Raw genomic sequence first — 12,392 nt, forward strand, 5'->3', positions numbered from 1 at the left:
GCCTATGTTTCATTCTTTAATAAAGGTGCTATTTCAGAATGAACGCAGATATTAAATATAACACGAATCTTACTCTTTGCATTTTATGATTTTAAAGTAAGGTTGGAATCGAGTATCAGCTGTATATCAGGGGATAGGAAGGAATGTAGATTATTGTTACTATGTCCATGAACGGCTAAACTTCGCTGATATGGAAATATTTAATAAACCATCATTGAAGGGGAATGCAGCTGGTCTGATATGATTGACATAAGAGGCAAGCGATATATATATATTTTAACTTTTGGCTCTAATGCCGGATGTTCGACTCGTCACTTCTGTATCTGCATTTTCCAGTACACCTCATAGGGGCGAACTACATGCAACGCTGTATGAGGGTGTTGTCTGTGGGTGTAGGTGTAATTGTAAACCGTTTCGAGATTGGCCGACGGAGGATTCGAACATACCTATCTTTCGAGTTCAGGGCTAGCAGCCATAACTGGCCGTGCTGTTCGGTAACCAACTCGTTAATAACACGCAGTTATCTACACATGGCAGATGCCACCCACCCTCATCGGAGGGTCTGCCTTACAAGGGCTGCTCTCGGCTAGAAATAGACACACGAAATTATATTAGCAACTCGTTTAGGAGTTAGGTCCATTTTATTCAACCTCAGTTTAAGTTTAACTGCATGTTAAAATAATTTAACATCGAATTTAAACAAAATATTCTAGACGTGGTGCTGGAAAAAACCAGATTAGTTTTGTAGGGAAACTGAAGTGATAGATGGTATGAGTGATCATGAAGCTGTCTTTGTCAGCGTTAATAATAAGTGTGTTAAAAAGGAATGTTATAAAAGTAGGGCTATTAAGCAATACCATATGGCTGATAAGAGAGGAATGAGAACATTTTTAAAAGCAATTATGATCAATGGAAAATGGTAAATAAAAATGTAAACAGTCTATGGGAGTGTACAAACAGATATTGAACCCATGACCTTTGTGCCCTAAGAATATTATGTATTAAATTGTCAATTGGATAAGAAGTTCGATTCTTGATAGCACGGAATTGACACGTGGCGAGGGGGTGGCTGCCTTCTGTCCCACGCTCTGGGATACGTGACGTCATTCGCACGTGTCAACGGCGGAAGAATCTTAAGTCATTTTGTGAACTATTTCAGAAGAGCGCGTGTGTGTGGCGTGCCCAAGCCAAGTCGAAAAAATAGTGCCTATCATTTAGTCATTTAGCCAGCTAATTGAAAATGTATAAATTTTAAATGTCCATGAACACTACCGCCGGAAATGTAGAAAGTATGTAGTCACCTTCAAAACTCTTGTAATTACAGTTTAGTTAAGTCAGAACGTTACAGAAATTTTCTTGGCGGCAAGGGGAGATGCCCGGAGAGAGGGGGTGGTGTCTATAAATATGAAGGGACGCCATGACGAAGCCCCTGCATTTTCTATCACGAGGCTGAAGACAGAGGATTGAGCTGCTCTGTAAAAATCGAACGACGAAAGTAGACTAAGTCCAACCAACCGATTTAGGCGTTGTGGCTGGGGTCTTGACTCCATGTGGAGATAGTTTTCCTTGAGTGGAAATAATTGTACCAAAAGGACGGTCAAGGGACCGAACAAATTTGTAGTGGATGAAGAAAGTAATTCGTGTGCGGAAATAATTACAGTCCATCGTGTGCGCTCAACAAAAACAAGTGAAGGGCATTTTCTTTTTTCATGCTTTATTTTCAGGAAACAGGAAGAGTAAAATGATCTGTACAGCCAAAAATGTAAAAATGGCTAAATAAAAATGCCAGGGTCAGAGGTGAGTCCAATGAGGAACGGTGGCGTAACTGAAGGTATGTGACTTACCATCTTACCACCTATTATATCTTGTTTCATGATGTCTAAAATATGTGTAATTGAAGGGAGTATATACGACGCAGTTGGTCGCCCCTATGTGGTTTTTGTAAATGTCAGAATACGACGAAAAAAGGGTCATTTGTTTTATTTTCCACTTGGATAAAATTTTGAAGTCTTGGGAGTGCCGTATGATGTTGTAAAAGGTTATTGAATAGGGTTTCGAAGTGATATCACGTCCAATGTAGATCGTCATTTCCATGTGTTTATTGTCTATATTTTGTGATGTCAAATTAAGATGTTAATTCGACGTAAAATTTTCCTGTCTGAAATTTTGACGTAAATAATATGAGAAATCCATGCTTACTCATTTTCAATCGAGTGGAAGCGCGCTGTCGGGTGAGAGTATAGAGTGATGAATTTGGTCACGGAGTAAACGTTTTTCTAGGCCCATTTAAACTGTGTCTGACTGACAATAAAAAAGATTTAGTAGAATTTTTCAGTCATTTCGTGAAAATCCAGTTATTAAAATACGATATAATTTTATGCGAAGTTATTCATTATTAAAGCACTGTGCGTTATTAGACGTCGTGGATTCTAGTAAGGATTTTATTCCAGTTCTTTTGTCGGTGATAGTCGTGAGTTGGGAAACAGAGGTTAGTTTTGTCGTGTGAGTCGAGATGAGATTTATGAATCAGGTTGGAGACCTGTCAATGAAGCCGGGACTTGTGGAAGCCCGAGAAAGATTTTATAATGTTGGGAATGGAAAGCAATATACAAGAATCCGCGCCGGTATTAATTCGCGACGTGTATAATTATTGTGGGCATCTTGAAGTGCATTTTGTTGGTTAGATATATCGTATTTGTGTAATTATGTCGGCAGAGTTTAAAGGTTGCATTCTGAGAGGCCAGTTAGGTAGAACGACCAGAAGTCACATATCACTGCCAAGCGGGCTTGGGGCGAAATGCCGTTAGCTGATAGGGCCGCTGGGATAACGGAACAGGCAGAGTATGTTACGCATTGAATTGAGATTGCATTTCTCGGCAGGGGATAACGTTAAATGTTGGATTTAGTTGAAATTTTCATCCGGGAATAGCGTGTGTGTTATTAGACACTGCACATTTGTTTAATTGGGAACGTAGTGTGCATTTGAGGCCACGAACTTACAATATAATGAGCAAGATTAACCAAATTCAGGGTTGTCCAAAATAAAGAGCGATGGTAGTGATGATTCTTTGTCTGTGAGGGGTGCGCAAACTTTATAAAATGATATGACGAGATATGACATCGCAATTATATGGCGAGTTGCTTTTGGTTTGTACGTAATTATTAGGGTTATCCAAGTGTTAATAATGGCTAGGGTTAGATTAGATTTAAAGTGTGAGGTCATGAAACAAGATATAAACTGGACATGAATGATGTAATAGTTCTTTTCCAGCTATCGGAATCAACACATAAACATCACAGGATTAAAAATTTTACGTCACAACTGCGTAGGAATTTGTGAAGAAACCATTAGTCCGCGGAGATAGAATTTGTTGTTCATTAAGATTTCAATAAATCATTTAAATTTATTTAATTATTAAATTCAGTGAAAACCGTATTTTGAAATAACTTTAAATCAAGCGAATAACTTGGAGATGCATTCTGGAAATCTTAGTTTGTTTTCTGGGGAATGTGTAAATGTTAACGTAACGATTAAGGGGACATATCCGAAGGTAATGGATTTTACTGCCACAAAGTATTGTGAGTATTGCTATTGTTGTATTATTTAACTTTGATTGATTGAGCAGTGAAGGTGCTGGGGATAGTAAAGTGGAACTTTGGTCATCAACTGATGTATCTTAAGTGTTTAGCCCTCAGCTTAGAAACTTGGATGGTCAGGGTGTCATCAACCTCAGTGACTTAGATTAGGGCCTTATGCCACTGTAGCATCATTTTCTTTGCGGTCATCATCCACAATGACTTTAAAGTCATGACATAGTCGCAGGTCACATCGATTCAATTAAAGGTCCATTCCGTATAACCACTGTGTGGCACACACCGATTGGACGGCCTTAATTATACCCAGAGTCCAGAGTTCGTGTTACGAGAGCTGGACCATAAAGAATCACTATGATGGTACATGTAGTCTCACATGGAAGCCGAATTTAAGGATTTCCAGACTTTCCTTTCTTTAATTAATAATTGAGACGATGGTTTCTAGTAAGGATGCCCATCAGGCAGTTACGTCAAAGGCTGACACCAGTGTTGTGACCCTCTATGTAAAATAATTGTGGTGTCCAGTGGACACAATTGAGTTAAATGATACCGTTGATAAAGCAGAAATGCTACATGAAACACTTGAATAAATAGGAACATTTTTAAACAAATCTTTCATTTGAGTAGATAGATTAGAATTACTGAACCCTACCTTTACCTCAGCAAGTGACGAAGAACCCGATACGACCCAAGAGACAGATCTCATGAACTTTGCTGATAGGTAAGAAAGGTAGGTATCCTTCAGTATGGACCAAAAGGGTTCAATATGTACCTTTAAAAGTGGTATAATAATAATAATAATTATAATTTCGTGTGGCTATTTCTAGCCGAGTGCAGCCCTTGTAATGCAGACCCTCCGATGAGGGTGGGCGGCATCTGCCATATGTAGGTAACTGCATCTTACTGTGGTGGAGGATAGTGTTATATGTGGTGTGTGAGTTGCTGGGATGTTGGGGACAGCACAGACACCCAGCCCCCGGGTCATTGGAATTAACCAATTAAGGTTAAAATCCCAGACCCGGCCGAGATTCGAACTCGGGACCCTCTGAACCGAAGGCCAGTACGATGACCATTCAGCCAACGAGGCGGACTTTAAAAGTGGTAAGGTATAGTAAGGAACCATTATATTATAACAGGGAAATAAAGACATTAAGAAGGAAGTGCAGACTGGAAAGAAATAGAGTTAGGAATGGTTGCGGGAGTAAGGAGAGAGAGATTGAAGGAGCTCACTAGGAAATTGAATTCAGCGAAAAAAGTCAGCGAAGAATAACATAATGGCAAACATAATTGGGAGCCAAATGCATTTTAGGGAGCAATGGGAGGACATGCATTGATACTTTAAGGCAGAAACAGGTTCCCGGAAGGACATTCCTGGGATCATTTTAATGAAGAAGGGGAGTGTGTATGCGAGAACTTACAGAAGGCAGAAGTATTCATTCAGCAATATGTAAAGGTAGTTGTATGTATGTTCAGTCCGTCAGCGATTCCGCTGGTGGGATCCTCAACAGCTCTGCCATCAACTCTCATAGTTGGCCTAGGCATCACTGAAGAGGCGTACTAGGGAAATGAGGAGTGAGGTAGTTTCCCGTTGCTTTCCTCGCCGAGCCAGAGTTGCTATTACATATTAGTCTGCCAAGTCCACTGAAATGCATACACCAACCGACCCTATGAGCAACATTTTCACACCATTCATAGCATAGACTGGCTGCATAAGGATTGGCGTTACTAGCATCGCTCATACCTCAGTCATTTTCATATTGTCAAAGCCAAGGATAAGACAGAGACAGATCTATGAAAGTAACGAAATTGCTTTAGCCTATACCAGAAGACATAGTGCACTGTAAATACTAGGTCTTGCCACCATAGGCATAAAGGTAGTTGGATATATTGATAATGCCCTGCTAGAGGAGACAACTAATAATGGAGAAATACTGAAATTTACCTATGATAATAAAGACATTTATAGAAAGATACGAAAGTTGAAAGCTAGAAAGGCAGCTGGGGTTGATAAGATTCTAGGGATATACACTGACTGACAGAGCAAATGCAACACCAAGAAGGAGTGGTTCGAAAGGGATGAAAGTTGGGGAAAAAACTGAGACGGCACGGACGAATAATTGATGTTTATTTCAAACCGATATGCAGGTTACACAATGCGCACGGCATCGACTCAGTAGGATGTAGGACCACCGCGAGCGGCGATGCATGCAGAAACACGTCGAGGTACAGAGTCAATAAGAGTGCGGATGGTGTCCTGAGGGATGGTTCTCCATTCTCTGTCAACCATTTGCCACAGTTGGTCGTCCGTACGAGGCTGGGGCAGAGTTTGCAAACGGCGTCCAATGAGATCCCACACGTGTTCGATTGGTGAGAGATCCGGAGAGTACGCTGGCCACGGAAGTATCTGTACACCTCGTAGAGCCTGTTGGGAGATGCGAGCAGTGTGTGGGCGGGCATTATCCTGCTGAAACAGAGCATTGGGCAGCCCCTGAAGGTACGGGAGTGCCACCGACCGCAGCACATGCTGCACGTAGCGGTGGGCATTTAACGTGCCTTGAATACGCACTAGAGGTGACGTGGAATCATACGCAATAGCGCCCCAAACCATGATGCCGCGTTGTCTAGCGGTAGGGCGCTCCAAAGTTACTGCCGGATTTGACCTTTCTCCACGCCGACGCCACACTCGTCTGTGGTGACTATCACTGACAGAACAGAAGCGTGGCTCATCGGAGAACACGACGTTCCGCCATTCCCTCATCTAAGTCGCTCTAGCCCGGCACCATGCCAGGCGTGCACGTCTATGCTGTGGAGTCAATGGTAGTCTTCTGAGCGGACGCCGGGAGTGCAGGCCTCCTTCAACCAATCGACGGGAAATTGTTCTGGTCGATATTGGAACAGCCAGGGTGTCTTGCACATGCTGAAGAATGGCAGATGACGTGGCGTGCGGGGCTGCCACCGCTTGGCGGCGGATGCGCCGATCCTCGCGTGCTGACGTCACTCGGTCTGCGCCTGGACCCCTCGCACGTGCCACATGTCCCTGCGCCAACCATCTTCGCCACAGGCGCTGCACCGTGGACACATACCTATGGGTATCGGCTGCGATTTGACGAAGCGACCAACCTGCCCTTCTCAGCCCGATCACCATACCCCTCGTAAAGTCGTCTGTCTGCTGGATATGCCTCCGTTGACGGCGGCCTGGCATTCTTAGCTATACACGTGTCCTGTGGCACACGACAACACGTTCTACAATGACTGTCGGCTGAGAAATCACGGTACGAAGTGGGCCATTCGCCAACGCCGTGTTCCATTTATCGTTCGCTACGTGCGCAGCACAGCGGCGCATTTCACATCATGAGCATATCTCAGTGACGTCAGTCTACCCTGCAATTGGCATAAAGTTCTGACCACTCCTTCTTGGTGTTGCATTTGCTCTGTCAGTCAGTGTATTAACGACTATGGGTTGGGATATAGTGCCATATCTGAAATACTTATTTGACTACTATTTATATGAAGGAGCTATACCAAATAAATGGAGAGTTGAAATAGTAACCCCGGTGTACAAGAAAGGGTGACGACCATAAAGCGGAAAATGACAGGGCAGTCAGCTTGACATGTGTAGTTTGTAAGCTCTGGGAAAGCATTCTTTCATATTATATAAGACACGTATGCGAAATTACGAACTGGTTTGATAGAAGGCAGTTCAGGTTTAGGAAAGGTTATTCCACTGACGCTCAACTTACAGGATTTCAGCAAGATATAGCAGATATTTCAATTCAGGAGGTCAAGTGGACTGTATTGCATTGCCCTATCCACGGTTTTTATAATGTAGATCATGAGAGATTACTGACAAAATGAGGGTAATTGGACTAGAATAAAGAGTGGTTGAATGAGTGGCTACATTTCTAGAAAATATAACTCAGAGAATTAGAGTAGGCGAAGAGTTGTCTGATCCTGTAATGATTAAGAGGGGGTCCCGCAGGGCAGTATCATTGGACATTTATGTTTTCTTAATATATATAAATTATATGAGTGAAGGATCTGGAATCACAGATAAGGATATTGGCGGATGATATAATACAGTACTGTATAGAGTAGTACATGAGTTGCAGGTTGTAAGCGGCTGCAGGGGGACTCAACCAATGAAGTGAGGTGGGCAGCAGACAATGGTATGGATGTAAATGGGATGAAAAATCAAGTTGTAAATTTCACCAAGAGGAAAAGTCCTCTCAGTTTGTTGATGGGGTGATAGTATCTCATGGGAAACACAGTAAGTACCTAGGTGTTAATATAATGAATGATCGTTATTAGGGTAATCATATTAACGAGGTACCGTAGTTAAGAAAGTTACAGATCTCTTCACATGGCTGTGAGAGTATTTAGGGGTTGTAGTAAGGATGTAAAGGAGAGGGCGTATAAGTCTCTGGTAAGACCACAGTCAGAGTATGGCTCCAGAGTATGGGACCCTCACCAGGACTACTCTACTTGATGCGAGAACTAGAAAAAGAATTCAAAGGAAAGCAGCACGATTTGTGTTGGGTAATTTCCGACAAAGGAGTATTGTTACTAAAATGTTGCAAACTTTGGGATGAGAAGACCTGGGAGTAAGGAGATGAGATGCTCGACTATGTGGTATGTTTCGAGCTGTCAGTGGTGAGTTGGCGTGGAATGACATAAGTAGAAGAATACGCTTGAGTGGAGCTTAAAAGATAAAGTTGGAATTTAAGAGGACAGATTGGGGAAAATATTCATTTATAGGACGAGGAGTGAGGGATTGGAATAAATTATCAAGGAAAATGTTCGATTAATTTCCAAGTTCGTCCCACTGTCGGCAGCCCTGAAGATGGTTTTCCGTGGTTTCCCATTTTCACACCAGGCAAATGCCGGGGCTGTACCTTAATTAAGGCCACGGTCGCTTCCTTCCACTTCCTAGGCCTTTCCTATCCCATCGTCGCCATAAGACATATCTGTGTCGGTGTGACGTAAAGCAAAAAAAAAAAAAAAAAAGATTTCCAAGTTCGTTGAATATATTTAAGAAAAAGCTAGGTAAGCAATTGTAATTTAAATATGTGATAAACAATTGATAGGGAATCTGCCACCTGGGCGACCGCCCTACATCGATCGATCGAGTGATTGATTTTTTTTTTTGCTAGGGGCTTTACGTCGCACCGACACAGATAGGTCTTATGGCGACGATGGGATAGGAAAGGCCTAGGAGTTGGAAGGAAGCGGCCGTGGCCTTAATTAAGGTACAGCCGCAGCATTTGCCTGGTGTGAAAATGGGAAACCACGGAAAACCATTTTCAGGGCTGCCGATAGTGGGATTCGAACCTACTATCTCCCCGATGCAAGCTCACAGCCGCGCGCCTCTACACGCACGGCCAACTCGCCCGGTAGTGATTGATTGATTGATTGATTGATTGATTGATTGATTGATTGATTGATTGATTGATTGATTGATTGATTGATTGATTGATTGATTTTTGATGATAGCATTTAACAGCGGTTAAGGCTATCAGTCTGTTAAACTTTTAGTTAGTTCAAGCAGTTAAATGCTGTTTATTAGCTCAGAAGTATTTAATATGGCGGGTGTATTAGATGAGGAACTTCTATATCTTGATATTGGAATGAATAGGCCTTTCCAAGACAGAGTTAGAAAATATGATTTCAATGATTTGACAGAACAACAGCTCATACGTCTCTTCCAAATAACATACATCCTTTCTACACAATTCCCAATTCTGGTGTGAGGTCTGTTATACATTCGTTTCTGCTTTCTACTCTTAATTCAGGCATTTGCTAGCAAGATGTAGTGTTTACAGTGCACTATGTCTTCTGGTATGGGCTAGAATAAAATTGTTACTTTCATTGACCTGTCTCAGTCTTATCCTTGGCTTTGACAATATGAAAGTGGCTGAGGTATGAGTGACGCTAGTAATGCCATTCCTTATGCAGCCAGTCCCTGCTAGGAATGGTGTGAAAATGTTGCTCATAGGGTCGGTTTGTTCACGCATTTCAGTAGGCTTGGCAGACCGATGTGCAATAGCAACTTCTGGCTCAGTGAGGAAAGCAACGGGGAACTACCTCACTCCTCATTTCCCTAGTACGCCTCTTCAGTGACACCTAGGCCATCTATGACAGCTAATGGTGAACCTGTTGAGGATCCAACCAGCCTTCGGGCTGAATACCCAACATACATACATACATACATACATACATACATACGTACATACATACATACATACATACATACATACATACTCTTAATTTAAGACATCCCTGGAGTTAATATGTACTTTCTCGAGGGATAACCATTTTCACCCAATAAAAAACCGTCTAGTTCCAAATTGTACTCTGACCTGGTGGTGGTGATTATTGTTTAAAGAGGAACTAGGCTACAACTATGCAACCATCCTCCATTTACACTAATCAGAGGTAAAATATGGGAGGGGTCCGATATCGGCCAAAGAAAGACTAGAAAATGCAAAATTTCCTTGGCCTCGCGAATCTAATATTGTCGTGGTCGGAATCGAACAAGAGTTGGCCAAGCGAGGTCAAATAGGACAAATGAAAGTGAGGAACTTGGCACAAGTAAGTGGAAACAATGCCAGGACTCAGCTCACGGCCCCATGGACGCCAACCCATGCTTCAAATTTAAGAGTCCCTGGGACCTCTTTTAATCGCCTCTTACGACAGGCAGGGCGTGCGTGGATGTTATTCTACCGCCTCCACCACAGGGGAAGCTCTAACTTGGCAGTGTTTGAAAATTGGGCTGCCACGCACAGAACCGGGCCATCGCCCAATAACATTAATTCTAATAAGCATTTTTGAATCAGAAACTGTTTGTATATTTCATCGACTTTTCCGTTAATTTCTGCGCGGTCTCTCTTCGCTCGGACATCGGCATTTTCTTTCTTTGCGTTTCTCTTCATGTTTTCGTATACCGGTAGATTGAAAATCCACAGCCTGTTTCCAGTCATTCGACCGGGTCAGGAATGGAATGAATGAAGCACCCATCTACCGGCGAGGATAGGAATTGCGCCGGCTGCCGAAGCTTGTCGCACTCCTCTGGGGCAATGATTAATGAATGACGGATGAAATGAAATGATACTGGAGAGTGTTGCTGGAATGAAATATGACAGAAAGAAACGGAGTACCCGGAGAAAGACCTGTTGCTTTGTCGAGCACGTATCTCACATGGAGTGACCGGGATTTGAACCACGGAACCCAGCAGTGAGAGGCCGGCGCGCTGCCGCCTGAGCCACGGAGGCTCCATACAGGTAGATTATTTGCTTAATTGTACGTTGGTTTACCTCGGCATGCGCGTTCAATTCATTACAAATTTTCTGCCATGCCTCACTTTTGGTTTCAGCTCGGATCCATTGGTTTGCTTATTTTCTGTAATAGGTATATGTTTGGAAATAATTTCCAAAAGAAGACTACTCTCAAAAGAAGAGAAATTTTAACCACGTATTCTCGTACTCTCAACTTTTTTCCATATTACATTGGCCTATTCAACAAGAACACATTCACGGTCAAGACAGCCTTTTTTATGTTGCCTTCACGGTCCTTGGTTTACAGCTGTATTCAAACAAAAGTACATTGGAGCACGCTCAAAAACCACTGCCTTCTCGATTAACACCGATCGTGACTCTCGTAAGAGTTAACAGCGTGTTAGCAGACATTCCCTAGGAAACACTTGGACAAAAGCAAGAATCTTAACACGTCATTTAATTTTTAACACGGTGTTAACAAACAGCTTGTTAGTGTTCTTTCGACTGAGTTTGAATAAACTCATCGGGAACTACCACTCTGAACATGGGAGACCAATGCCTTCTCAACTACACTGCGCACCTTGCATACCGAACGTATTATTATACTGTGTTTATAGTAGAAAATACAGACGAACTTGACTTCAGAGTAATCATACACTGACCTTCTCTAATCGTTATCAACTGAAGTTTTGATTGCATTTGACCGTTGAGCGATGTGTGGCTTATGAAGTATTTATGTCTTCGTTAATGGCCAAGAGAAGTACAGTCGGCGCCCAGCGGTTGCGCGATATTACACTTCTATCTTTAGCATAGAATAAATATCTAAAATTGAAGTCTTTATACCATAAGAAGTAATTATGCTTGTAGGACCCGCTTCGAGGGTGCGGGTGGGGTAAGAATTGCACTCACGGTATCCCCTGCATGTCATAAGAGGCGATTGAAAGGGGGCCCAGGGGCTTTTAACTTGGGAGCGCGGGTTGGTGACAAAGGGGCGCTTACCTGAGTCCTGGCATAGCTTCCACTTCCTTGTGTGGGGTTCCTCACCTTCATCTATCCTATCCGACCTCCTTTGGTCAACTCTCGTTCTTTTTTCGGCCCTGACGGTATTTGGTTCCCGAGGTCTAGGGAGTTTTTCATTTTCACACCCTTCTGGCCCCTTGTCTTTCTTTGGACGATACCTTCATTTTTCGAAATGTCGGACCCCTTCCATTTTTCCCCCTCTGAATACTGTTACTATAATATGGTTGCCAAGTTGTATTGCCTCTTAAACCAATAATCACCACCACCATCACCACCCGACACTATTAGGCCGCGATCCTTAGGGAGTCCTTCATTTTCACGCCCTTCGTGAACCGTTACTAACTTTGGTCGATACCTTCATTTTTCGAAGTCGGACCCCTTCCATTTTTATCATCATCATCATCATCATCATCTGTTTACCCTCCAGGGTCGGCTTTTCCCTCGGACTCAGCGAGGGATCTCACCTCTACCACCTCAAGGGCAGTGTCCTGGAGCTACAGACTCTGG

General features: G+C 42.8%; 1 protein-coding gene across 2 annotated transcripts in view; it reads left to right on the forward strand.

The window, feature by feature from the left end:
- The first annotated feature begins 1,694 nt into the window (after positions 1 to 1,694).
- LOC136867437 (uncharacterized) overlaps positions 1,695 to 12,392 on the forward strand; it is a 273,943-nt gene continuing 263,245 nt past the window's right edge. The window contains exon 1 of one of the 2 annotated variants that reach the window (XM_068227089.1): positions 1,695 to 1,797. The gene's annotated coding sequence lies outside the window, so the exon portion shown is untranslated. Of the gene's footprint in view, positions 1,798 to 7,732; positions 7,862 to 12,392 lie in introns of those variants that run through there. The other variant, XM_067144642.2, reaches the window with a different exon arrangement.

The sequence above is a fragment of the Anabrus simplex genome, chromosome 3 (genome assembly GCF_040414725.1).
Source record: "Anabrus simplex isolate iqAnaSimp1 chromosome 3, ASM4041472v1, whole genome shotgun sequence".
Classification (NCBI taxonomy): domain Eukaryota; kingdom Metazoa; phylum Arthropoda; class Insecta; order Orthoptera; family Tettigoniidae; genus Anabrus; species Anabrus simplex.